This window comes from Equus asinus, chromosome 9 (assembly GCF_041296235.1).
Source record: "Equus asinus isolate D_3611 breed Donkey chromosome 9, EquAss-T2T_v2, whole genome shotgun sequence".
NCBI lineage: Eukaryota > Metazoa > Chordata > Mammalia > Perissodactyla > Equidae > Equus > Equus asinus.
Genome location: NC_091798.1, coordinates 53,270,412 through 53,297,409, shown reverse-complemented (window position 1 = coordinate 53,297,409; position 26,998 = coordinate 53,270,412). Strand labels below are relative to the sequence as shown.

Sequence of the window (26,998 nt, the reverse complement as noted above, 5' to 3'; positions counted from 1 at the left end):
ATAAAAAAATAAAGAAATACAATTTTATTTTTAATTTTATGTTTTGTGAGCACCCATGGATAAGTATGTATAGATGCAACGAAAAATGAAAAACTTAGGAGTCAGATGGTGTGACGTTTAGGAGGACTGTTGGCTAAAACCCTTCTCCTGACTAGGCCCCAAGTTCATTAATAGGTTCTTTTTATAAGAAGTGAATGAAAGATTCAGAACAGCAAGGGACAGATTCATTAAGAAATGCTCTTCAACAAAGACCCTTTCATTTTCCACTTAATATAAAGGGATTATTAGATATTGCCCCCACCAGTTTCTCAGTTCTCTGCTCATGTGACTTCTTTTCTTGAATTATTTTAAAAGCTGTGGGGGAGGAAGACATTTCCTTTACCCACTCTGAGTCCTTCTGGCTAGGCTATGAATTAAATTCACATGACACAGAATAAAAGGAGAAAATTAAACAAAGCTTCATAACATGTATACATGGGAGAGGCTCAGGGAAACTGAGCAACTCACCAAAATGGTGGAGGCTCTCATCGTAAATACCATCTTCAGCTGCAAAGGAGGATGTTGGGGGTGGAGGGAGACAGTTATGGGAAATTACCGAAAAAGCACAGTAAACAAGAGTAAGGTTGTCACGTAGATTTAAGTCCTTGCCTTCCCCATTGATAAGGTTTCTAGAGATAAGGTCATCCCCACTTCTTCCTGGTACAGAGAGGGAGACACCTTTACAGATGGAGATTTCCCTTACAAATGTAAATGTCTCTTAACAAAGGGTAACTTCTACTTTTCAGAGTTTCTCTCATGTCTGCAGTTTTTAAAGGTAACCAGCCCTAAATAATCCTCACGCCAAAGAGACATACCTTGGGGTGGCCAATTCTAATCCCCCACAAAGCCTAAAGAGTGAAGATAGCCAAACAAGAGGTGTGTCTGGATTAAGCTCCATAATGCAATCAGGTCAATACTCCCTTTTTTATACACCAAAGATCATCAATAATGATGACTTTCAAGGTCAACTTTACCTTTTACATTTAGGACACTGAGAAGTAGATTTCCTCTACTTTCTAATAGACATTGAAAAATGCAAGCATGCAAAAGTTCTCATGCCAGAGAGAAAGATAAAATGATTGAAAACTGTTGTATGCTGTTGTTCCCTCCCCTAGTTAGAAGCTGTGTGAATACCCCCGGGGAACAAAAGAGTGTGTTGTATGTTGCAGCGCTATCTAGGAGCTGGCTTAGCTTTGTCTCAGAGGAAGGAGGGATGGCCATTTGACCATAGGCCAAGAAACCTTGGCAGAGTTTTCTAGGAGCCGCCTGACAAAAACAAATGTGGATGGAGAGGGGAAACTTTCATTTGTTAACTCATATCATTTTTCTCAAAAAGTGATGAGATTGTGAGTGAATTTTATGCATTAGATTTTTTTCAGTATTTTGTGAATGAAAATTTAATGCCAATCAAGTGAGTGAAAACATGAAGAAACAGACTTCGGACACAGGCTCTTCTTTCAGGAAGCTTGGCTGAGAAGAAAGGAGAAGGAGAGAGGAATAGCTGGATGGGGGAAGCAGGATCAAGGTAGGAGGGTGTTTTGCTTGTGTTTTTATGATTGGGCTGGGATCATATCATTGGAGGGGCTGGAATGCGTTTGTTTACTGGGGGAAGAATCTACCAATGAGGATGAGGTCGAAGCTACTGGACAGGGAGAATGATGTGCAGGAAGGAAATCCCTGAGAGGATGAGATAGGATTCCAAAAAGAGGGGAGAGTGGAAAGAAGACGGAGCTAGTTGGGCTTTGTAGAGATGATGTGTGTGAGGGAGGTGAGAAAGTTGTTCAAGCGATTGGCTATAGTGTCTTGTTGAATTGAGATGTAAGTGAGCCCAAGAGGAAGCTGTCTGCAGGTGGCTATTTAGCTGGGAGAAGATGGAGCCATCAAGAGACTGGGAGGTGATTCTCAAAAAAGTCAGAGTAAGCACAATTATTTTAAACTCAATTTTGTTATACTATTTGATACCCATGACCTTCAGTTTTTCTTTATGCAATATATAAAGTTAATGACATAAAAATGATTGAATTATAAAATTTTAGTTAAAAATGAAAGAAATCTTTCACCTGCTGCTATGATAATAGTCGGCTTTTAAAAAGACCTTTTTATATGAGAAGTGTTTCACAAGCAAGTTGATCTATTAAAGAGTCTTTGGTAATATAAGTTGTATTATGCATCTAGCTGACATTTTATAAATGTTTCATGTTAATCATATTACATTGTTTTTGATATAGATATGGAAATGTAGTTCAAGATCTAAAAATTTAGTACTACACAACATTTTGCTTTCAGATATGTATAGACCATAGATTGTAGTCTTCATATATTTACATTATGAGTATTATACACGAAGGATAAATTTTTCCCAAATCAGATGTTAATAAAAATGAAAACAAGGGAAATACATAAAATTCTACTGTTTCTGATTTTGTTAATGGAAAAAAATTAATGAAAAATAATTAAGTAGAACAGGAAAATGACTTCAGATTACTTTATTGTATCCTTATTATTGGTTAAAAATATAAATTTAAATTTTCATTTTATTTCAGAACAAAATTAATTTTATGTTTTAGCCAGCTAAGTTCTGAGTCTTTATGCTGATTTAGACACAGATAAATAAGTTTCATTTGCACATATGTCTATATAGGAAATTTCCTCTTCTAGGGGGAAAAATTAGATTTTACTTATCTCTTTCCATCCTTTGGCTTTCACAATATACTTACAGTGAATAAATTGTCTGTGATGCTAAATGGAGATAATACCTTCAGGGGCCAAAAAGAATATGAATGCAGATCAGTGACACTCAATTGCTAGTCTTAAAGTGTTCTTCCTAATAAGCATTTTATCATTGGAAAGATATTATTCTCTAATTAAAAAAGAAATCCTTAAAATAGGCAAACTCTTGAAGTCTCCTCTGTGTGTAAGCACAGATGTATAATTCTTTCTCTTCCTTCTTTCCTTCTTCCCTTCCTTCCTTCCTTCCCCTCTCCCTCCCTCTTTCCCTCTTTCTCTCTTTTTTTCCTTTCTGTCTGTCTATCTATCTATCTATCATTGATGTCAAATTCACATGACAAAAATTCACCATTTTAACCATTCTAAAGTGCATGATTTGGTGGCATTAAGTATATTCACATGTTGTGCAAGCAACACCACTAATTCCAGCACAGTTTTATTGCCCTAAAAAGAAACTCATACTTATTAAGCAATCACTTCCCATTCCCCCTCAACACCCCAGCCTCTGGCAACTTTTAATCTACTTTCAGTCTCTACTGATTTGCCTATCTTGGACATTTCATCTCAATGGTATCATATAATATGTGGCCTTTTGAAACTGGCTTCTTTCACTAAGGATAATATTTTCAAGATTTGTCCATGTTGTTTCATGTTTCAGTACTTCATTCCTTTTTATGGCTGGATAATATTTCATTGTATGGATATACCATATTTTGTTTATCCATTCATCAGCTGAGGGACATTTGGATTGTTTCTACTTTTTGGCTATTGTGAATAGTGATGCTGTTAACATTCATCTATAAGTTTTTGTGTGGACTTAGGTCCTCAATTTTCTGAGAGTAGAATCATGGGGCCATATGGTAACTCTATGTTTAACGTCATATGAAACTGCCAAACTTTTTCTCAACGACTGTACTATTTTATATTCCCACCAGCAGCAACATATGAAGATTTCAATTTCTCCAAAAACTTTGCCAACACTTGTTGTTTTCCATTTTTTAAAATAACTTTTTAAATTATAGCCATCGTAGTGAGTGTGTGAAGTGGTATTTCAATGAAGTGGTTTTGGTTTGAATTTCTCTAATGACTAATGATGCCGAGCATCTTTTCACGTGTTTATTGGCCATTTGTACGTATTTTTGAGAATCTCTATTTGAGTCCTTTGCTCATTTTTTAATTGGGCCATTTGTGTTGTTGTTGTCGAGTTGTAGGACAGTTGTAGTTTACATGTTCTGGATACCAGACCCTTGTCAGTTATATATCTGTAAATATTTTCTCCCATTCTGTGAGTTGTTTTTCACTTCCTTTATAGTGTCCTTTGATGTACAAAAGTTTTTAATTTTAATGAAGTCCAATTTATCTATTTTTTCTTTTGATGCTTGTGCTTTTGCTAAAACATTGCCTAATCCAATGCCAAGAAGATTTTCACCTGTTTTTTTCTAAAAGTTTTATAGTATTACCTCTTACATTTAGGTCTTTGATCCATTTTGATTTAATTTTTGTCTGTGGTATGAAGTAAGAGTCCAAACTGATTTTTTCCATGTGCATCTCTAGTTGTTGAAACCTGTCTGTGTCTTGTGGCTGCCTACCCTTCTTCTTAGGGTAGTTAGTCAGGAGGCCGTGGTTTTCCTAGAGAATTCTTCTTGATTGGCATGTGAGCATCTTTTGTCTGAGATTGTTCATTATCTGTTGAGAAGATTACGTCTCTCCCATTGATGGGGATTTGCCTGACTCCTAGTGTTCTATGTTTGATGGTGAGAGAGCAGACATCTCTTCCTTATATTAACTTATGAACAATCTCTATGTTTTTAATCCATGTCTCACCCATGACTTCTCCTTTCCTGGTGTCTCCAAGACCCCATCCTCTTAAGGGTTCTTCAGGATAAAATCGTTATCATATTGTCTACATCTCCCTATTTGGTTAGTTAAGGCTGAGGATCACTCTGCTAAATCTAATTCTTTCATCTTTCTTGCTCTACCAGTCCATGTGTGTGTTTTCGTTTCAGCTCTACCACGTGAGTGAATCTGCTAGGTGCCTACGTGCTCAGGTGACAAGAACCCACTGAACAAGCCTGAGATGGATTTTCCCTAGTATCCTTCCATTCGAGGCTTTGAGGCTATTCAGAAGGTTGTGGACATCTCACTGAGCCTAAGATAGGGCTTTACAAGTGAGTAATACTCAAATAATTGTTTGTTATTTGATTTTATTGATGGACCCCACTGAAAAAGAAGTTTTATAATCTAGTAGGGAGCAGATAAAACGGGACTTTGTCAGGGAAAGGGAGAAAGAAAAGTATTGATTGACGTAAGTCTCCTAAAGAGGAAATATGATTTTTGCATGAATAATAAAGTTGAGATGAGCTAATAAAAAATCAGATTATTATTAGACTCTAGTATATCATATTAATCCATTCCTCTTACAATTATAATGTAATTATATTCTTTATTGTATAACTAAAAGATAATAAACATTTTGTAAGTAACATTATATAGTGACCTAGTATTATTTAGTGAAATGCTTTTTAAATTGTTGATTTTATTGCATCTAACCCCTAGAATCTCTACACTAAATGTGTTTCTGAAGCTGGTGACTCTTCTCTCTGTTTGTAAGGATAGTAAATGAAGCCTGCAGTCCAGGTAGGAAATGGCAGTCATGAGAGGTTTTCAGGAGACCTCTTGATGGATACACTACATGCCACCCTGAACTCCTCTTTATGTGCCTTTCACCCAGTGGAATGCACCATTGTCATATGCCTTAAAAATGTGATCTTCAACTGCAAAATGTTTTCAGAACAAAAAGGCATGAGTGAATGGGTATATCATTCTCATGTGAGCTACACTCTAGGCCTTAATTTCTTTCTGGCTCAAATAAAGTTTGTGTGAAATTATGGCTTCAAGCCCACTTTCGGAGTCCTGAAACTTAAGGAGTTATCACCAAGAGTCTGACAAAGCTCTGCCTTGTAACTGAGATTTACTTCCACGCAGCATCTGTAAATTGATTAGGAAAATAAAATTTTCATATTAAAGTGGCTCACAAAAGAATTATTTTGACTATGACCCTTGTATGTGGGGGTTTCAAACATTACTAGGTATTTTTCACAGTTTATTCTAATTGTGCCCTGAAGTAAAGGACTCCTCCAGTAATAGAGACTAGATTTGATACTGAAGTAAATTCCATAATTTCCTAAATCATATTTTGTTTTTTTAGAATATATATAATGAATATAATCCTTCTGTCTTCGCAACCTGGTATTAAGATATTAGGCCAGTGACTCTACGATTAACTCTTTGAATAAATGATATATTACAGCAGTGTGATATTGCTCTGACTTCATGCATCTTTTATAATTAATCAAATATTTTATAATATTTGCATCACCATTGTGTGTAACTTGTGCGGTGAGCCCATTGTTATGGGGATTCCAGGGTCCTAGGAAGTGCAGCTCAGCACTCAGATTGTCTGGCTACCTCCACTACCTGGAGCTTTTAAATATCTTTTCATTAATCCAAAGATTAATACATGCCAGTGGTTGAAATCCAAATAATTCAGATGGTTATATAATGAAAGTCTCCTTCTCATGCCAAATATGCAATTCACCAGTCCCTCCTCTCCAGAGGCAACCAGTTAGTTTCATGCATACGCTGTCTAGAAAAGTTCTATGCATGTGAAAACTTCATATATATATATATGTATGTATATGCGTAGACACAAACATATCTAATGTATCTAAGTACAAACATACTGGACATACTTGTTTTAAATAAAAATTTCTAGATCTTAGAAATTACTTCATATAACAGTAGCATTACTTATTGGCAAGTATGTAAATTAGACAAATTGCTATCATTGGAATTGCTGGATCAAAGAATATGTGTATTTACAACTCTTAAAAACTTTGGATTTACTTGGAATTTATCTTGAACAGGAGTGAGGTAGGGATCTAGCTTGATCCATTTCCAGATGGCTGCTAGTTTTCCCCAACACTCTTTTAACTAGTAAATGTCTCTCTAGTGTTCCAAAATATTGGTTTTTATTGTACGCTAAATTCCATATACATAAAATTGAATTTATTTTGTATTCTGTCAAACATCTAATCTATTCAGCTTTTTAATGACCATAGCTTTTATTTTAATATCGTTAGGCTAGTCACGTACATTTGCATGTTTACTTTTTGACCTAATCCTTAAACTTCATTTTTTTGAGTTTAAAAAAATAATCCTGTAACAGTTTTCTTTTTCTGGGCTCACACAATTTTTGGAGATTTAAAATCATTGAGTCTTCTTATGTAATAACAAGGTATGCATATTACTTTAATTTACCCAGTTGTATTATTATTTGAATATCTTTAATGTTTCCCTTTATATTCTAAAATAAGGTTATCCCATTGCTTGATTTATCAGCTTTAAAAAACAGTATCCAGTGATAATCTGCCTTGCAAAATTAGAAAAATCAATGTGCTTATATTTCTTCTACCATATTCTTTCCTTCAGTCTTCCTTTCCATGTTTATTAATTAGATTGTTTTTCAACATATTCATGATTTGTAATATTTATATTTTATTCTTTCACCAAATTCTATTCCTTTGAAATTTCTACACCTTTATTTTTGGTGAGGAAGATTGGCCCTGAGCTAACATCCATTGCCAATCCTCCTCTTTTTTGCTTGAGGAAGATTATTACCAAGCTAACATCTGTGCCAATCTTCATCTGTTTCGTATGTGAGACGCCACCATAGCATGGCTTGACGAGCAGTGTGCAGGTCCGTGCCTGCTATGGGAACCCATGAACCCTGGCCACCAAAGCAGAGCACGCAAACTTAATCACTAGACCACTGGGCCAGCCCCAAAATTTCCACAGCTTTTATATTTGAGTGGAATTAATTCACTCCACTAGTCCTTTTAGTATTATTTTTCCAATTCTCCTTTTTTTTTTTTCTGCTTTATCTTCCCAAACCCCCCGTACATAGTTGTATATCTTAGTTGCAGTTCATTCTAGTTGTGGGATGTGGGACGCCGCCTCAACGTGGCCTGATGAGCGGTGCCATGTCTGCGCCCAGGATCTGAACCCTGGGCCGCCGCAGTGGAGTGCGCGAACTTAACCACTCGGCCACGGAGCCAGCCCCTCCAATTATTCTTGAGTCTCCTCATGTTTGAAGATTTATGTTCTTTGCCTTTATTTATGAAAAATAGTTCAGCTGAGAATAAAATTTCTACATCAGGCTTTTGCTCCCTGGACCGTCTAGACCTCCTTCTCTGTCTTTTGGCGATAAAAGTTCTCACGGAAAGTGCACTCAGTTCCTTGTACGTCCCACCGCCGGAAGTGACTTGATTGATTTTTTGGTCTGGGTGTTCCTGGTATCTTCTAAGTCCATCTTTGAAATCTTGGGATTGACTGTTTTATATCAGTTTTGGAGGGGCAAAACATACCTTTTCAATCTTTTATTTCATGAAAGATTTTTTTCTATTTTATCTTTTAGCAAACTTCCATCTCATTTGTTTATTTTCTTTGCCGGCAACATTGATTATGCCCATTTTGGAACTCTTGTCTGTTTGTCATATTCTTTCATTCTGTCTACTATTTGTGAAATGTTTTCTTTTTTTCATCTTATTTTGTTCAGTTTTATCAATGCTATTCTCCATATTCATGACTTTGTTTTCAGTAGTGTAAATGTCCTTTTTTGGTAGTTATGTTTTATTCATTTAAATCACAATTTTATTTTTTCTGTTTATTTTGTTTCATTAATTTAATCTAAAAGCTCCCCTGACCTTCCTCTGCTTTCTTTATAAGCTTTGTGGTAAAGTTTTTCTAGCGTAGCATTTGGCTGTCTTTTAAATTTTTTTCTTGAAGTATTTCTTTATATATTTTGGTGTTTTTTTTCCTTAGAGTATCTCTTTACATATTCCATGCTGGTTCATTTCTAGTTGTTATTCATCTTAGAATTAAGCCTTCTGAAAAAAGAGGGAGGGAAAGCTGAGTCATTTGGGAAAATAAAAGAAGATATGGTGCTTTGAAATAAGACCACTGAGAAGAGATGAAAAAGCACAAAGGAAAAATGATAAAATAGCAGAAAGAGATGCATAGTGAACTGGTAGAGCCAAAAAGAAATGGGAGAGAAAAATAAGGCCTAACAGAATCAAGACAGCCTTAGGTGTTGCAGAGAATAGAGAAGACAGCATGAAAACACAGTCAATGAAAAACAGAATAGGCTTGGAAAGTCATTTTTTAGTGGGCCAGCTATTTTTTTGAAGACAGTCTAGTGGAAGGGCTGCAAGAGTGAGCTGGATTAATTAATTGTCTTTGTGGACTTTACAAACTAAAGGAAAACCTCATTTGTGGATTGGATTCTGCTGTTATCTAGGGGAATTTCTTTTTGGTTCGCATGGAAAATTCCTATGTCACAGAATTTCTTGCGTACTGATTGAGTGTTTACTGCTTACCTTACTAAGAACTGGTTACCGTCCTCCATCTCTCTTCTCTCCTCTCACCCTAACAGGTGAATTTTGCTTTCACCATGCCAGTGTTTCCTTACTTAGCTCCATCTCCTTCACCTCAGTTGGTTGTCGATTAGCTATAGGGACTCTCAAGTGCTCTGCCTTGCACCCAGATCTTGTAAGGAAAGAGTTGTCGATTTCACTCCTCGTCTGGTGACCTCTCTGTAATGCTGGAAATCTGCATAACCCTGTGGCTGCTCTCAGCCTTCTCTCTCAATGAGGTCTAATATGCACTGTCCTTGGCAAACTTCTTAATGCATGGTTCATCATTGTGGCTGAATACACATATACATTTACATTATGTATTTCGATTTATATTTCACATTTCTGATTTTTCTTCACCTTGTAGTTTTGTGTTTGTTTCAAAGAAGAGAGCCTAAGCTCTGCCATATTAACTAGACATCTTCCCAATGATCATATGAGAAAGCCATTCCTTTGGACTAAGCATTGCTCTCTCACTGTCAATCACCTTCTAGAATGGAGATATGGAGTTAATGACATGATGACACTTTAAGTCAAAAACGCTGGAGTCTGAATTTTTTTTTATCACATTTCAAAGGCCTTGGGAAAATGCCAGGGAAGCATGAGTGGCAGCTGCCTAAAGGGTGAAGAAGCTGGAGAGGGAAGAAGTATTGCCTTGTTGCTCCAGGCTCTGAATCTCACAGTGATGCCAGTGGTGTTCTTCTCCTAATGACTGCACTTCCTGGGTTCCTGAGACAATCCTGAACAAGGTAAGATGTTAACAGTCTCAGATACATTGGTTGGTAAGATCTGGAATTAGCAGTGCTATCCACAGATCAAGGGGGAGCCCAAGGTGTTCAGGTGGCTGACAAATCACAGAAATAGCTTCCTACTACCCAGCTTATATTATATGCTTGGATCATAGCTATCAAATTCTGGCCCTCCATATAATAGCTGTTGAATGAATTACTATTTCTAGGACTAGAGTCAGGCTTCAAAGCTGACTACTCATCTGGGGCCCTGTTGCTGTGCCTATCTTCACATGGCCTTCCACTCTATGTCTCTGTCTTCTCATTTTCTGTCTGTAACAAGGTTGCTATCACTGGATTTAGGACCCACTTGGTTAATCAGGATGACCTCATCTTGAGATCCTTGATTATATCTGCAAAGACCCTTTTTTCAAATAAGGGCACATTCACAGGTTCTTCATATTTTGGGGGCTACCATTCAACCCACTACACTTGCAAAACACATATTGGAGAACATTCTCATGTATGGCAGACATATATGTCCATAAATTATAAGGTGATATATAGGAAAGTTGTAAACCGTGATTTACGTGAAATTCTTGAGGAGTTAGCTACAACTCCCCCTCCTTCTTGCCTGCTGATCTCTAACATAACAATGAATTGTTGCAGTGGTGTTGAAAACCAATGGACAATTGTAAGGCCACTTAAATGCCTGTCTGTGAATATGGCCAGGGTTTTACTTGTTGCTATGCCTCCACCTTAAGATTGGACTCCGTTGACATTGACACTTGTCCCAATCCCATCTAAGTTTGCTCTGTTCTTTTTGCATTTCACTTTGCTGACCCAGAGTGAACCCAAACTTTGACACGTTGCCTAGTCCTATAGAACTTACCCTCCTGCTCTCAGCCATATTGCGGGGGGAGGGTCCTGGTCTGATTTCAGTGCACACTGCATTTTCAGTGAGAAAAATATTAGCAAATTCTGCGATTGTACCTAGGCTCATTTTGCTGCAGTTCCATAAGCAAGGCGTAATAATAATAAAACAGTGGGCACTCGATTTGTTGAATGTAGAACAAAGGAGGTTAGGTAACCTGCCTATGTTCATATGGCAAATAACTGGTAGAACTAAGTTTCAAATCCAGGTTTTTTTGATGCCAGACCCCAAACATTTAGTCACTATGCTGTATGGTTCCATTGGAGAACAGCCACTTACACCAGCCATGGGCTAGTGCAGATTTAATAGGAACCCAACAACAGGCAGTCTTCATGAGATCATCTGACTCCTCAAAATAGTACAGAGAATGAGATAAATTATTTTATCCAAGGGATTAATTACTTGATTAAAGAACTTTGCAGAACCATTTCACGAATATAATTCTTGCTTTCTTGTAACGTCTGCTATTCTAACTTAAATTTTTAATGCTGTGCATGTCACATAATTCCTATACATGGTAGAGCATTAGAAACAATCTTGCTCAGTCAAAAAGGCATAGGAGAGAGGGCAGGGAGAAAATGGTGAACGCAGTAAAATAAGGAACAGTCGAAGGTTTTACCACAAACAGCAAGAAAAGCATTGAAATTATACTACACAGCCTAAAAACACAAAACATTTCATTTCTCTTTGCGTGAAACTGGTCTGACCTTCACAGTTCTGAAATAACAGGACATTTTATTTCTGTGGTAACTGTACTGCATTTTAGGCAAGTAGTTAAGTAGAATGCTCAGCATGAATAAATACAGTTAGAAATTGTTAGGGCAGAATTCTATGAAGAGTGCATGTTAAGCAGTAATATAAATGTAAGAGCTCACAGCAAAATGAAATTCATAATGTAAAGGTCAAACTTGCCTGAGAGAGACTTTTAGGTAAACTATTGGGTTGAAAAACCGATTCCCATTTTGTTCTAATAGTTAGCAGCGTATGGTGTCTGAGGCAATGGGTTTCGGTCGAGTGGATCTTGTAGCATTATCTTGTGCTTGATTCAGCAGAAACGTGTATGACTCTGGCAGGACTGTGAAAAATGGCTGAAGTTCCTCTTCCTGAATCTGAAATTCATGACTAGAAACAGTATCAACAAGGTAGGTTGTCAAAAAAATAGTGTAAGTACTTTATCTAGAAGTGGTATATTTTCTCTTAGATAAACACTGAGTTTAGAAGGATAGAGTTATGTAATTTTGAACTTGGCCACGGTCTTGGCTAAAAACAACTGGAGATAACAATCAGAGATACTTATTATTATTATGACTTTTATCTCCTGTCTGGCTCCTGGATTTGAAGTATATTGTCTAGGCTTGTTCCAAATGAGAAGGTTGGCTGGGGTCATCAGAACTTGTAAGAGGACCAGGAGATCAATAATGTCCTATCTGGACTGTGAGTGAGCCATCAAATGTAGTCCTCATCTTTTGGGGAATTTTGTAGTTACTTATTTAATCCTTACATTTATCAATCATTTATTGAAGCCCAACTGTGTACCAGCCACTCTTCTAGAGATGCAGAGATAAGTGAAAGGCAGTTACTGCCTTCAAGGCTATTTAGAGAGGGCGGTGACTGAGCAGATGCACAGTTACGATTCTGAGTGCTAAGGGGATGCTGAGGTCATGAGAGCCCAGCTGACCCCACTCAATCCAATTGGAGGAAGAAGAGGAATTTAGGGAAAGCCCGTTGGAGGAGGTGCCGTTTGAGGGGAGTGCAGAAGTTACTTAACGCCTGCACAGTAAAATATTGAGAAACTACCAGCAATCTCTCAGGGCTGTAGCGAGGATGACATTAGATTGCACGTGTGAGAAAGCCTGGCACGTGTAGGTGCTCCCTGTCTTCATTAGGATCACTATGGGGGGATTTCCACTCTCTCTAGTCTTGAACTGCATGCATTCCAAAATCTGAATGAGATAATTAAACTAAATATTAGACCAGGTTAACTCAGGCCAACTATGTAAAGGCACAACGTAAATTGTCAAACACTATAAACTCATGATTTATCACTCTGAATGAACATGGAAAAGAAGTGATAGTTTAGTATTAGTTTTAGTATTAGTTTCCTATTGCATGTGTAATGAATTATTATAAACTTAGCGGCTTAAAGCAACACAGATTTATTGCCTTATACTTCTGGAGGTCAGAATTCTGGGATCAGTTTCACTGGGCTAAAATCAGGGTGTTGGAAGGACTGCTTTCTTTTGAAGGCTTTAGGAGAGAATCCATTCCTTACTTTTTCCAGCTTCCGGAGGCTGCCCCACATTCCTTGGCTCACGGGTGCAGCACTCCAGTCTCTGCTTCTGGCATCACGTGCACTTCTCCTCCCTCTGATTTCCTAACTCCCTTTCATAAGGACACTTAAGCGTCCACCTGGATAATCCAGGATAATCCTATCCAAGATCCTCAACTTAATCCTATCCTCAGGGTTCCTTTTATCACATAAGGTACCATTTAAAGGTTCTGGGGATGAGGATGTGGACATCTTTGGGGGCCATTATTCACCCTACCACAAGATATAAAGGTTAGAAGAGGACATCTTTGCTTGCAATGCTACAGTGTTTTGTCCCTGACAAGTTTTAACTGCCCCCAACACATGTTTGGGCCACTGTACCTAGACAGGGCTGGCTCAGAAAGGAAGGTGCCTATCAGAGCCATTGAACTACTGACATCTGCCATATTGATATTCAAGTTTAGCAAGCCGATGGCAAGTCATCGTAGTTGGCCTTGAATTAGAATCCTGTCCCATCCCCACATAGATTTCATCTATTAACTGCTATTAGATCACAATATTTCTCAACTTCATTTAAATTTGTTCAACAGCCATGCTGTGGGCCATGAACAGAATGATGGTATGCTGAAACCTAGGATCAGAGTTGAATTTAAGGCACTGATGTTATTTGAGCATAATATATTTTTGCTGAGGGAAAGCTTGTGTTGACTGTGTGTGATTGAGAAAGGCAAACAAATGAGAGAGATGTATTTGTTCCATAAGACTCAAGTGCAAGACATTAAAATTGCTTTATTAAAATTATATTAAGTTCAAGATAATGAAACGTCATATTACTTTATTTTTCTAAATCAAATTAAATCTGAGCCCCTACTCACAAAGGTTGGCAAGATATCCATACCACTCATGCTTGGGAAGGTCCTCCTCCACCCTAGAGAGTTGAACAAGTGCTTAGAAGTTTAATCAGGGCAGAAATCTGAGGTAAGGGCTCTGGTTGTGAGACACAGTTGATCGGACACTGCTCATTGTTTCAGTCCAGGTGGAACATTTAAAAATGGGTAGATCTGCTGTTCAGAGCATCTGTTTCCTCTATGAGCAACTAAACCAGTGAAAATTTTTCTGTGGTACCCAAGGCCACGGTGTCTAGCATTCACTGTTATCGCACTCTACCCTACCAGGATGCTGGGTTATAGGAAGATTTTGGTCTCTTCCATTCAGGAACCAGCACCATCCTCTCTAACTTAGAGATTTCCAGTCTTTCCCTAGCTCATCCCCAAACGAACCCCTTAGAACAGAACCCCATTTCCTCTTCAAGCCCTTGAACTCTTGCACTCTTGGATTACATGACATAGCATGTGTGAGAAAGCTTGGCACATACAGGTGTCCATGTTTTCATTGTGATCATTGTTTGCCACTTTCCTTAGGATTTGAAAACAAAAGCTCCTTAACTCTGCCCTGAGATAAAAGAAACCCTAAAACATACGAACACGATATCTGGCCAGCCCTCTCATTTTTGTGTGATGAGCTACATAAAATTAAGGCATAGGTAATTTCTTAAGCAGGTGATTCCGCTAAAATAATTCATGGCTGAAAAGTGAATTGTTGGCCTCATGCACATCTAGACTTTCAGGAAGAGTAAAGTGTTGATTCAGTGTTCGGCTCTTCGTTCTTTTACGTCTCTGCCTTTACTCTTTCTGCAGACACCGCCCCTTTATATCAGTTGTCTTAAAGACAAGAAATATAATGTTCCTGCTAATCTCACACAGGACACCCCAGATACACATTTTAAAAGTTCATTTAGATGTGATCGATCAACTCATGAAGGTAGTGCGAATATCGTATAATCATTTTATTAGAGTAACTTAAGAGCAGCTTTTCTTGGTGATTTATCCTTGTTTTATTGGCTCAAGCACTCACCCAAAACCTAGGGGATTCGTTTTAGTGGAAAGAGCTGTACCTTTAACATTTATTTATTTATTTACTCATCTGGTTAAATCGACTGAGATCATTTACTCCTCTCTTTTCTTTTCTTTTCTTTTTTTTTTTTGAGGAAGACTAGCCCTGAGCTAACTACTGCCAGTCCTCCTCTTTTTGCTGAGGAAGACTGGCCCTGAGCTAACATCCATGCCCATCTTCTTCTACTTTATATGTGGGATGCCTACCACAGCATGGCGTGCCAAGCGGTGCCATGTCCGCACCTGGGATCCGAACCGGCGAACCCCGGGCCGCTGAGAAGCGGAATGTGCAAATTTAACTGCTGCGTCACTGGGCCAGCCCCCCTCCTCTCTTGTCTGCTGAGATTTTCTTTCTTCACTAGTATGTCCAGTTTTGTGATGTTCACAGTCTCTTTTGAACTTGCCACCTCTGTGAAAATTTCCCCCACTTGTACCCTGGTGGCTTCCTGTTTCAGCTGTGAGTCATGATCTCGATTGTCACCTCTAGTCTTCACCTCCCCAGGTTAGTGGAGAAGGAGATAGCCATCTCTGATTGTCCTGTGAATCTCTCAATGTCAGGAACAGCTAATGGTTTCCATGAGTCTTAAAGTTCTTCTAGGCTGCTTGGAATAAAATTGGGGTATCTTTCCCTAGAGGACTATAACAAAGCTTTTTGGGGCTATCAAACCACTTTAGCTCATTTTGAAGAAGCATGGAAGCATGTTGTGAAAGTTATGTAAACGTGAGGGGAAGAATGTCAAACTCAGTGGGTTGTCATCATCTTTGATAAACTCCATTTTCCTATCCTCTTTCTTGACCCTTGTGTCAGTAAAATGAAAGACAGTTAAAAATAACCACAATTACATAAAAAGGGAACTATTATTTTTGTAAAAGCAATCCTGAACCACAGCTATTAAAAGAGGTAATCTTCAGGGCCAGCCCTGGTGGCCTAGCAGTTAAGTTTGGCATGTTCTGCTTCGGCAGCCCGGGTTCTATCCCTGGGTGTGGACCTATACCATTTGTCTGTCAGTGGCCATGCTGTGGTGGTGGTTCACATTCAAAAAGAGGAAGATTGGCAGTGGATGTTAACTCAGGGTGAATTTTCCTCAGCAAAAAAAAAAAAAAAGTAATAAAAAATTCAGAAAAAGCTCATTTAAATTTTAGTTTAAAATGACATTAATACAAAAACGTAAAAGATTATTTTTAAAGACATTATTGATGTCATTGAATAAATGTTGAACGAGGCAGTGAGATGTGTTGAAATTGGGCTATGATTTATTATAATTATTTGTTGAAGTTTGGTTTCCCATTTTAGATGCTGTACCTCTTTAGGCAGGAATGGGCTTCCATGCCCTCACCGTGGATGAGCGAAGAGCAAAATCTGCCATGACTACAGGGAAGCTTGTTGGATTTCTGGCTCCTCCTTTACCAGCAGTTTCAGGTCTGTTTGCTTGTCTCTCTTTGCCTGTTCTTTTTCTTTTCTTTCTTTCTTTCTTTCTTTTTTTTTTAAAGATTAGTACCTGACCTAACAACTGTTGCCAATCTTCTTTTTTTTTTCTCTTCCCCTCAAAGCCCCCTAGTATACTGTTGTATATTCTAGTTGTGAGTGCCTCTGGTTGTGCTATGTGGGACATCGCCTCAGCATGTCCTGATGAGTGGTGCCATGTCCACACCCGGGATCCAAACTGGCAAAACCCCCAGCCACCGAAGGGGAGTGCACAAACTTAACCACTTGGCCACGGGACTGGCCCTGTACTTTTTCTTTAAGCTATTGGAATCACTCTTTTATACAGCATGTGATTTTTCTTTTTTGATCTAATCTGAGGGGAATTAGATATAGAAATATAAGGAATATTTCTTTCTCATTTGCATTTAGTGTGTTTTGACAACCATTTTTATTTTGAGCCTGTCATTTTTTATGATACACTTTTAGTTTTAATCATTTTTATTTGCTATGTGGTCTGAGATGTTCATATTTTTCCATGTGTTTATATCTTTATTTTTAATTTATTTTTTAAGTTGAGGTAACATTGGATTATAACATATAAATTTCAGGTGTACATCATTATATTTCAACTTCTATAGAGACCACATCGTTTTCACCACCAAAAGTCTAGTTGCCTTCCATGACTGTACAAATGTGTTTATATATTTAAATCATAATTTAATGAGTTATCACTTTAAGATTCAATATCTATTTGACTCCCCTTCTAAGAGACGTAAGATGAGTATACTTCATCTTTATCCCACTTGCCCTCCTGCTTCTCTTTCCCTTATATCACCTGAGGTAGATTATATTATTTCTAAATTGCTGAACATTTACCTTCTGTTCGACTGATAATTTTCACAGTTGTGTAATGTATTTACAATGATTTCTCCATTCCTCTCTAAGTTTATGGGATATCATACTACAATAGTTGTTTTAAAGAAGAGCTCAAAGGAGCTATGTTCCTGATTTCTTGCATGTTTCACATTATCTGTCAATTACTTTTATCCATAAAATGATAACTTGTCTAGATTGAACAACCTTGATTTATATTTTCCTTCCCTGAGACTTGGTAAATATTGCTCTGTTGCCTTCTACGGTGATTTTTTTTAAGTCTGAGGTCAGCGAAATTTATTCTTTCTAATAGGAAAATTGCTTCTTTCTTGTTCCCCATAGCATACTCTGTGATTAAACTGCAGTACGTTTCTCTGGTTATGTGCTGATCATTCTATAGCAAATTTCTCCTGGTACGCAATGTTCTCATCTTATCTATACATTTGATTCTTCCTTTATTTCAGGGAAATTTTCTTTTCTTGTATCTTTGAATTTTTAGTGTTATGTTTCTCATTTAGGAAAGTCAATTATACACATGTTGGATCTCCTTTGGCTCTATAACAGTAATTTTATTTCAAATACTTTAAAAATCTTTGTTCTTCAATATTTCTGTGCCTTTAGAAATGGCTTGTGTTTTCTTATTGATGCTTTTAATGTGACCTTTATTTATGTAATAGTTCCATTTTTCTCTTCTGTTTTTTCTTTTTTAACTCTCAGATATGACTTTTTCATTACACTTATTTTTCTGATCCTTTTCCTTGAGTCCTACTGTGTCTTGTCTGAGTTCTTTTTTCAGGGGGGTTGTGATTTTTTAAAATAACTTCCTTTTAAAGAGTACTATATTTTTCAAAATGTTTGGCCTGATGTGTGTTATAGTCTTATGAATTTTTTCATCTGCCTTCTGCTAGCCATATTCTTTCCTTAGACTTCGGTACTATTTTTGTATATACTTCAGCTGATTTTTTTCTATTATTTATCTGTAATTCACACCTGAATCAGCTATTTGGTGATGGATAGTATAGAGGAGGGTTAGGTCAAGTGTAGCAGGAAGTTTGAATTTTAGACCATGGCTTTTGAACACATTCTCACTAATATTCCATCTTAGGTATGTAAATCATCTCTGAATTAGCTAGAAATCTCTCTGGCACATAGTGAAGCCAGAAGTCTTTGTGTGATTCATTCATTTGGTTCTTTTTTCCCTAGTGATTTTCCTGCTTCTCTGCAGGGCTCCTTGTCACTGATTATTTCTCTACTACCCTGCATCCCCCACAGCAGTTCTCTTGAAAAGATGGCATATCCGTATGCTTTCTTATTCGCTTGGCAATATCTGCCACTCTGTGTTATAGAGTAAGGTTAAAGAGGATTCCACAACTTTTCTGTGAAACCCAGTTGGCCATTCAAGTGAAGAGTGATTCTTCTGGTCTTGGTATACACCCCCTACTGCGATGAATGCCTCACTCAGTGTGCTGGTTTGTGTCTCCCATGGAGGTCTCCCTGTCTTTGTGTTATTTTCACTGCACTTGGCAGCAGTTGTGGTTTAGCATTGTGGTTGTTTCTTTATGTGTTGTGGTTTAGAGTTATGGTTGTTTCTTAGTGTATTAATTATCTATTGTTATGTAATAAACCACCCCAAAACTTAGTGACTTAAAACAACCACAATTTATTACTTCTCCTAATTCTGGGCAGTGCTGCTGGTCTTACCTGGGTTCATTTATGTGGCTGCAGTCATCTGGTGACTAAACTGCGATGGCTGAGGCAGCTGGGATATGTGGGCCTCTGTCCACATGGCCTTCATCCCGGCTTTCTTCATAGCATGGTGTCTCAGTGTTCCAAGAGGGTAAGAAACTTCAAGACCTCTCCTAGCTGAGGCTAGAAAGTCTCATAGCAACACTTCTGCTGCCTTATGTTGGTTAAAGCAAGTCAGAAGTCCAATCCAGTTTCAAGGGGTGACAAAGTCACAGTGTAACTGGCATCTAGTTATAGAAGGAATTATTGGTCCTCTCTTTGGGCAAACAATCTGTGTTGATGAATGTTGAGATTCATCTTTTGATTTACGTTTCTTGACTTTGTTTTTGTATGGTTTCATACTCAAGAAAGGAGACAGTTTTACACTGTTGCCTTTATAGGAAGTCAGCTATTGTTAGTTTTAATGGTGATGAATAATAGGAAAAGAAAACTCATACTTTTACACCTTCTTTTGAATAACATAGCACTTTTTTTTTTTTTTTTTTGGTGAGGAAGATTGTCCCTGAGCTAACATCTGTTGCCAATCCTCTGTTTTTGTATGTGGGACGCTGCCATAACATGGCCTGATGAACGGTGTGTAGGTCCGTGCCTGGGATCTGAACCTGCAAACCCAGGGCCATGAAAGGAGAGCATGTGAACTTAACCACTATGTCACCTTGTTGGCCCTGGGGCCAATCTTTAATAATTTAAAAACTTGTACCTCTCACTGTTTAATGTGTGAAAGTTTCAGGTTGTGTTCAAGGGAAGCCATTTCTCATCACTCAGAAACATCCCATCTACTTCAGAGTTAATTCTAAGCAACGAACAGTGAAAATTATTAAAGCAGCGTTTGCACATATTAGGTGCTAAGATTAAGTAAAACTATTTTTTAACAGCAGAAAACAGAATTCAATGACTTTTAACATTAAATAGTTCAAGTTCAATGTAACCAACATATAACAAGCTTTGGGGTGAGGACATATGATTTAGTGATAAGCTACCCAGAACTAAAGATTCACTTGCAGAGTATTTGGGTAGTTTTTGTTGTTTTGTTTTGTTTGGCTATGCAGGCCACATTTTTAGTTTGAGGGCCATATAAAAACAGGCTAAAAGCCATGTTTGTCCCTCAGGACGTAGTTTTAAAGTCCCTGTTTATGACAAACTCTGAGTAAGACTGATTCCAGGTTTTAAACATTGTGTGAGTAGTTTAGACGACTTCATTTTTTGTTAGTGCAACTCTCTAGTTGGCCACTTGATGGCAGCATTTACTACGTGCTAGCATTGAACTACTTTTCTGTTTTTTTCCTCTAGGTGGTTCAGCCTCGTTTAACATTGGTAGTGGAAAAGATTGATAGCAATGCAAATGTATTTATAACCACGAGAGATAGTCACCTTCCACCCCAATTAGCCTTTGCATTGATTTACTGAGGAAAAACATCTATTACTGAAAAAAGTCTCACAGATTAGTGTTGCATTATTTTGTTACAGCTGAAATATGTAGTAAAAGTGATCTCACAGAAGATACACTTTAATCTAACCAAAAAATACTTTCCCAATTATTTTAAAAAAAGAGATACATCATTGAGAATGCAGCGCTGGTTCAGAATACTGCACCACAATTTTTTCCCCCTTAAAGCTATATACTTAGTTATTTGAATATTTTCTAATAATGAGCTTGTGTCACATTTTAGATCTTTAAAAAGAGATTTATTCATGAGCTGTTGCTTGGATAAAGCCATTGATCTACCCAAAAAGGAAAATCCCATTTCTCAATTTCTTTGTGAGAATATAATTACGGTCAAAACTAAAGTCTTTTTTTTTTTTTTTTTTTTAATGAAAAGGCTTACTGCCTTCTGAAATATATTTTCATTTTTTGCACCCCCTGAAGAATGAAACTGCAGCCGTGACTTTTTTCCAGCAGAGACAAACCAACCAGTAATGAATCTATAAACATCCTGGCAAGCCGTTTCCAGGGGAGGGCTCACTGAGAGAACTCCCCTTTGAGATTTACATGGAGCACAAATTGGTAGAGATTTACAAGGCAGTTACAATTTAGTGCTTTTGGCTTGAAAGAAGAGAGTAGGTTTTTTGTTTGTTTTTCAAACTATCCCGTTTTCTCTTCGTCCCTTATTTCTCTTAAAAAATCATGGCATTTGGGTGAGTTTTTGTTTTTTTGAGCTGTTACCAGAGAAGATTCCTCCTATTATAATTCAGGGCCATTTGAATTTATATGTCAGAGTCAGGTTAAGGGTCTCAATTTGGGTTGTAAATTAGGAGGCTCTCGTGGAGTGTCCAGGGCTGCATAAATGTGAGAAAGAAACATGGGAAGTCTGGAAAGGGGAGTTTATATAAATATCTTTGTGGGTGTATATAAGTATTCTGGGGAGGCAGTTCCAGCTCTGCTATTTTCACAAGCTCAACTCTATTTTCCTGAGCTCTACGTATGTTTACTTACAGACAATTGTACATTTCCTTCTGTTTATATACACTTGGGTATTCTGGGTCTACATAAGGAGACGTGTCCCGTATACATTTTTCCCGCAGCTCATCTCACACCAGTTTTAAAAGAAGTTTTATTTTATAATAAAAGTAATGCAAAATTAGTGTATAAACCTTAGAAAATATAGATAATTAAAAGTAAATAAGAACATGTAATATCTTACCATGCTATTTTTTGAGTGTTATAGTCTTCTAGTTATATATATTTTATAAATATTATAAAAATAGGATCATACGTTTTATATAGATTTTTTTCACAACCCAACTGAGCACAATGTCTATTGCTACACAATTTACTTATATTCCTTTTCTTTTTAACATAAGCACATAATGCTCATTCTTGTATTTCTTGTGAGAAATGCTACCTGGCTTGGGCCCCCGGAAAAGGAAATTTTGAATGATACATGCAGGTCTGATTGTATACATATGGGAAATTATAAAGAGGACCCAACTCCAGATGGCCTGATGTCAACAGGGTATTCTTTCAAAATCATATAGGAAGTTTAAGTCTGGATTTGACAGGCATAATTTCTGATATGTTCAGTCTCAGATGAAATCAATGTGGGAAAGAAAAAGGAAATAATAGCCCTGACAGCTTTCCTGATCTGTAGCATTTGCCGTATGGAAAATGCTGTTAAATTCTAGCCAGCAGTTTAGAAAGGAAAGAAGAGCTTAAGTGGATGCGCCAAAGAGGGGCTGGTTGTTCTTTCAGGAAAGACTTGTTTTCAGTTTGCCCAGTGCTTTGAAATATGGAGTGCCCCCAGCATCATTCCTTACTGGTGATGAAGGGCATTGTGTACCTGCCCCTAAATACCAACCAGAAGTCAGAACAGTCTCAACAGCAGCTCTCTCACCATTTACATAGTGGGGTGTCGTGTGTGTGTGTGTGTGCGCGCACATGAATGCATGTTCACGCACATGTTCCAATGCATGCTGACTTTTCTGCTTAGCCTAGTTCAATCAAAGCCTGGCCACTGGAACCTGGGCCAGTGTTTGAGGGTACCCCACTACCAGTGTGCAGTCTCTGAATACAGGTGCCCAGTCTGACTGTGGTAAGCACTGCTCCGTTATGCTCAGCTGTGTCTCATTTAAAGCAGAACAAAAGGGTCTCAGAACACAGAAGAAGGCAGAGACTGTGCTAGTGGTTGAGTCTGAGGGTAGCAGTGGAGACAAGGTTGAAGTGATCGAGGGGCTCCCAACTGTCATAACATTTTGGGGATCTCCCTAAATTCTGAAGCAGCCTTAGATCTGGCAAGTTTGCTCAGTGGGCTTGGTAAGCACTGTAGCCAAAAGACTCTTTCTGGGTTTAGAACAGTTGAATACTGTATCAGATTCATTTTTTGTTTTATTTGTTCTTTAGCCATTTGCAAATTTTCAGTCTATGAAATTTTTGTCTGTTCAATAAAAAATTACCCAGAGAATTCAAATTGGCATTGATTTTTAATTTATATAGAAGTTATTACAAATATATATCAGTGTCAATTAAGACAGTTTCATTGCCTACAATGTATAGGAAATCAAATTCCATAATTGCATTTACCATGTGGGCAGTAGCACTGGTTTCAGAGTTTAAAGGTCACTGATGATTTTAAATTAAACTGCGTTGCATTTCTTCCTCTCCCTCCTCTATTGCAAATGTGGCATACATGAGTTAGCATCATCTAGCGAAAGAAATCTGGATGCTTCTTTTTTCTTTGCCTTCTTTCTTGCACCCCATTCTCTATAATTGCGAAGATTAACTTGTAGGTAAATATATTATTGTTTTAACAATGAGAACAAAAAATACCAATGTAAGTAATAAAATGCAAATGGGAACTTTGGCTTTGATTTACAAAAATGACATGAATTAACAAAAAGTCAGTTCTCATTTATTATCACATAGGAATTTAAGTAGTGTTCTCAAATTCATGCATCTCCATTAAAGTTGCTTTGTAGGATTCGTCCCCTAAGTTCTCTTTCCCCTCTTGCACTCTCCATTCTCTGTTCCTTCCTTCATCACTACCAAGTTTGTATTTTCTGGAAATTTTTTTCTTTTTCTGGTATGTTCCAGTAAAGAAAAAAATTCAGTTCATTATCAGGCTGTAATTAGTGATCCGAGTGAGTCTGGTTCCCCTGTGTCATCTTGTACATGTCAATTCTCCAGGCCAAGGCTTCTTCAATTACAAAAGGAGGGTGATGAACGATTTGATTTCAATGGTCACTTTTAATTTGAACATCCTCTGGTTCTAAGTTTAGTTTCATTGCTCCTATGAAAAATTCAGAAAGAGTTCACTTAGCTTTCTATCCTTTTTAAAGAAGTAGGTGCAGGGAGTTCTCCCACAGCATGCATTTTTATCAATGGAAATGGAGATGACATTTTTGTTTTCTTAGGGAACATGATTTATATATGGAAAATGCTATTTGTCATGATGTGGTGAGTGCTGGCATCAAGCTGTTCACGAGCATCTCAGAGGCCCTGAGTGTTCTAGTGGTTTGTTCCTCAGGACCATGGGTGATAAAGATGATGCGATTCAGGTGATTAGCAGGTACAAGAGGACCAGACAAATGAAAATGCTGGTTGTATTGAGAAAGAAACCCCACTGATCTTGAGCGTGATCTAGATGTAAATAAATTTTTGATTTGCTTTATGATATTCTGAATTTATAGCTATAGAATACATCTTTATAGACAAAATGTCTGGAGGACATTAACTTTATCATTCTGTGCCTAAAGTTCTTCAGTAAAGAGCAAAATCAAGAACTGATTTGAAAAGATTTGTGAGAGACAAACCTCTACTATGACTGATCTAGACTAAACTAGAAGAGAGAAGAGAAAATATAGAAAAATTCCAAATAATTACAGATAGCACAGAATTGAAAATAATAAAAATATTATGAAGAAATATACGCATGCATTTGAAAGCATAGATCAAATAGGTGATTTCTGAAAATGCCAAAATTGTTGTGAGGAAAAGAGAGAACATGAATAGACCGATAATCATTAAAAAACAGCAATGGAGGTTGAAGGCCTCCCGCCAGTACAGTCTCTGCCTTGTAGGAGAATTTTACCCAAAATCTCCGTATTAAACAGTTTTTTCTGGAAAGTAGAAAAATATTAAAGCCATCCAACTCACTTAGAAGCTACTATAAACTTGGATACAAAGCCACATAAAAGTATAAGAATTAAAATTATAAGCCTATTTCACTTAGGAGCCTAGATGATAAATTCTAGGTAAAATATTAATTAAGAGAATTTAACAGTCCAATAAAAAACAATAATAGCTGACATTACATCTATTTAAACTGAATTAAAACCTTCATACTACAAAATACCTTGAAACCTTGGGAAAAGTATCATAAATCACCTTAAATGCATAACTAAGTTCTAAGAAAGTAAAGGAAGTAAGTCGGGATCCAGAATGGTCATGGACAGGGTTGCTGAAAACCAGGGAAACAAGTGTGACTTGATGCTGTGGTTGCCTTAGAGATGGGATGCTAGTCTCACCAACCGAGGGACTTGGTCTTAATGGTCAAACAAAGCAGGCCACATGAAGTGGGAAATCTGGACTCAGAGATGCTGAAAGTTGAAACTCTTGAAGGGCTGTGCCTAAATATAAAATGGACTAGAAGAGTTCTGAGATTTTTCTAGTCTTTTGTTAGCATAAAAGGAAAAAATTCTTTTTTCAAAGAAGAAAAAATGCTTCTCAAATAATTTTTAACTATGGGTATGTCCTAATGCACATATACATTTTAAATTTACATAAAAATCAGTCCTAAGATAACAGTATCCCTGTTGTGCTTGAGGAGGTTTATGTAAAAATCACATAAACCAGCATAAACCAGGCTGCATTGGGTTCCTGCTAATAAAGTGTCATTAAAGAGGAGATCATGACCTCCAAAATATAAACACACATGGAAGTAATCGACTATGTGTGACAATCGGTGTCCAGTGGCCCAAGAAGTTCAGACATAATTTTTATGAAATTTATACCATAAAAGTAGCATATTTGAGATTCTTAAGGACTTAAATATCCAAAAAATGAGAAAAAAGAATAAGAGGCTAAACAAGTAAAACATTAGAAGGCCTGATAACTAAGTTCAGCAAGGTCGCAGGGTATAAGAGAAACATATAAAATTGTTCATGCATTGAGAGACTCAACAGAATAAAGATGTCAGTTCTCCTCAAATTGATTAACAGATTTAATACAAATCCTATAAAAAATCCTAGCAATATTTATTGTAGATGTAGTTAAGATTATTCTAAAATTTATATGGAAAGAAAAAGGAACTGCAACAGCTGGAACAATTTTGAAAAAGGAGAATAAACGTGAATCTGTCTTCCCAATTTCAAGAGTTATTATATGGCCACAATAGTCATTACTATGTGGTATTGGTGGAGGGATAGACGTACAGATCATTGGAACAGAATAGGGAACCCAGAAATAAACCCAAACAAATGTGCAAAAGCAATTTAATAGAGTTAAAATAGGATTTTCAACAAATGGTGCTGGAACAACTGGACACCCATAGGTAATAAAATAAACCTCAATTTAAGCCTCACATCTTATACAAAAGTTCAAATGAATCATAGACTTAAATGTAACTTAAAACTATAAAACTTTTAGAAGAAAACACGATAGAAAAATCTGAGGATTTGGGAGTAGGCAGATGTTCTCAGATTTGACACTAATGTACACTCTATGAAAGGAAAAATTGATAAATTGGATTTTATCAAACTTTAAAATATTGCTCTGTGAAAGATGCTGTTCAGAAGATGAAAAGACAAGCTACAGAAGGGGAGAAAATCCACATATCCAACAAAGGACTAACAAGCCACACATCTGACAAAAATCTAGTACCTGGGATACATAAAGAACCCTCAAAACTCAACAGTAGAAAAGCAAATAATCCATCTAACATATGGGTAAAAGACATAGACATTTCACTGAGATTTACAGATGGCAAATAAGCACCTGAGAAGATGTTCAACATCAGTAGACAACAGGGGAATTCAAATGCAAACCACAATGCTATATAGTACTACACAGCTATTTTGAAGTGGCTAACATAAAAAATTAGCAACAACACCAAATCCTGGTGAGGATACGGAGAAACTGGATCACTCCTACATTGCTGACGAATGTAAACTGATACAGCTACTCTGGTAAACAGTTTGGCAGTTTTTTAAAAAATTAAACACACAACTGCCATATGACACAGCAATTCCGCTCCTGTACATTTAACCCAGGTAAAAGAAGACTAATGTCCACATAAGAACCTGTACATGAATGTGTATAGCAGGTTTATTCATAGCAGCTAAAAACTGGGAACAACAGGTGAATGGTTACACAAACTGTGGATTATCCACACCATGA

General features: G+C 37.2%; 1 long non-coding RNA gene across 1 annotated transcript in view; it reads left to right on the top strand.

The window, feature by feature from the left end:
* Window positions 1–1,300: 1,300 nt before the first annotated feature.
* Window positions 1,301–26,998, top strand: part of LOC139046192 (uncharacterized) — a 39,715-nt gene continuing 14,017 nt past the window's right edge. The window contains exons 1-5 of the long non-coding RNA XR_011505877.1: window positions 1,301–1,564; window positions 4,773–4,934; window positions 9,817–9,988; window positions 11,954–12,043; window positions 16,417–16,542. This is a non-coding gene — a long non-coding RNA (uncharacterized lncRNA). The remainder of the gene's footprint in view (window positions 1,565–4,772; window positions 4,935–9,816; window positions 9,989–11,953; window positions 12,044–16,416; window positions 16,543–26,998) is intronic.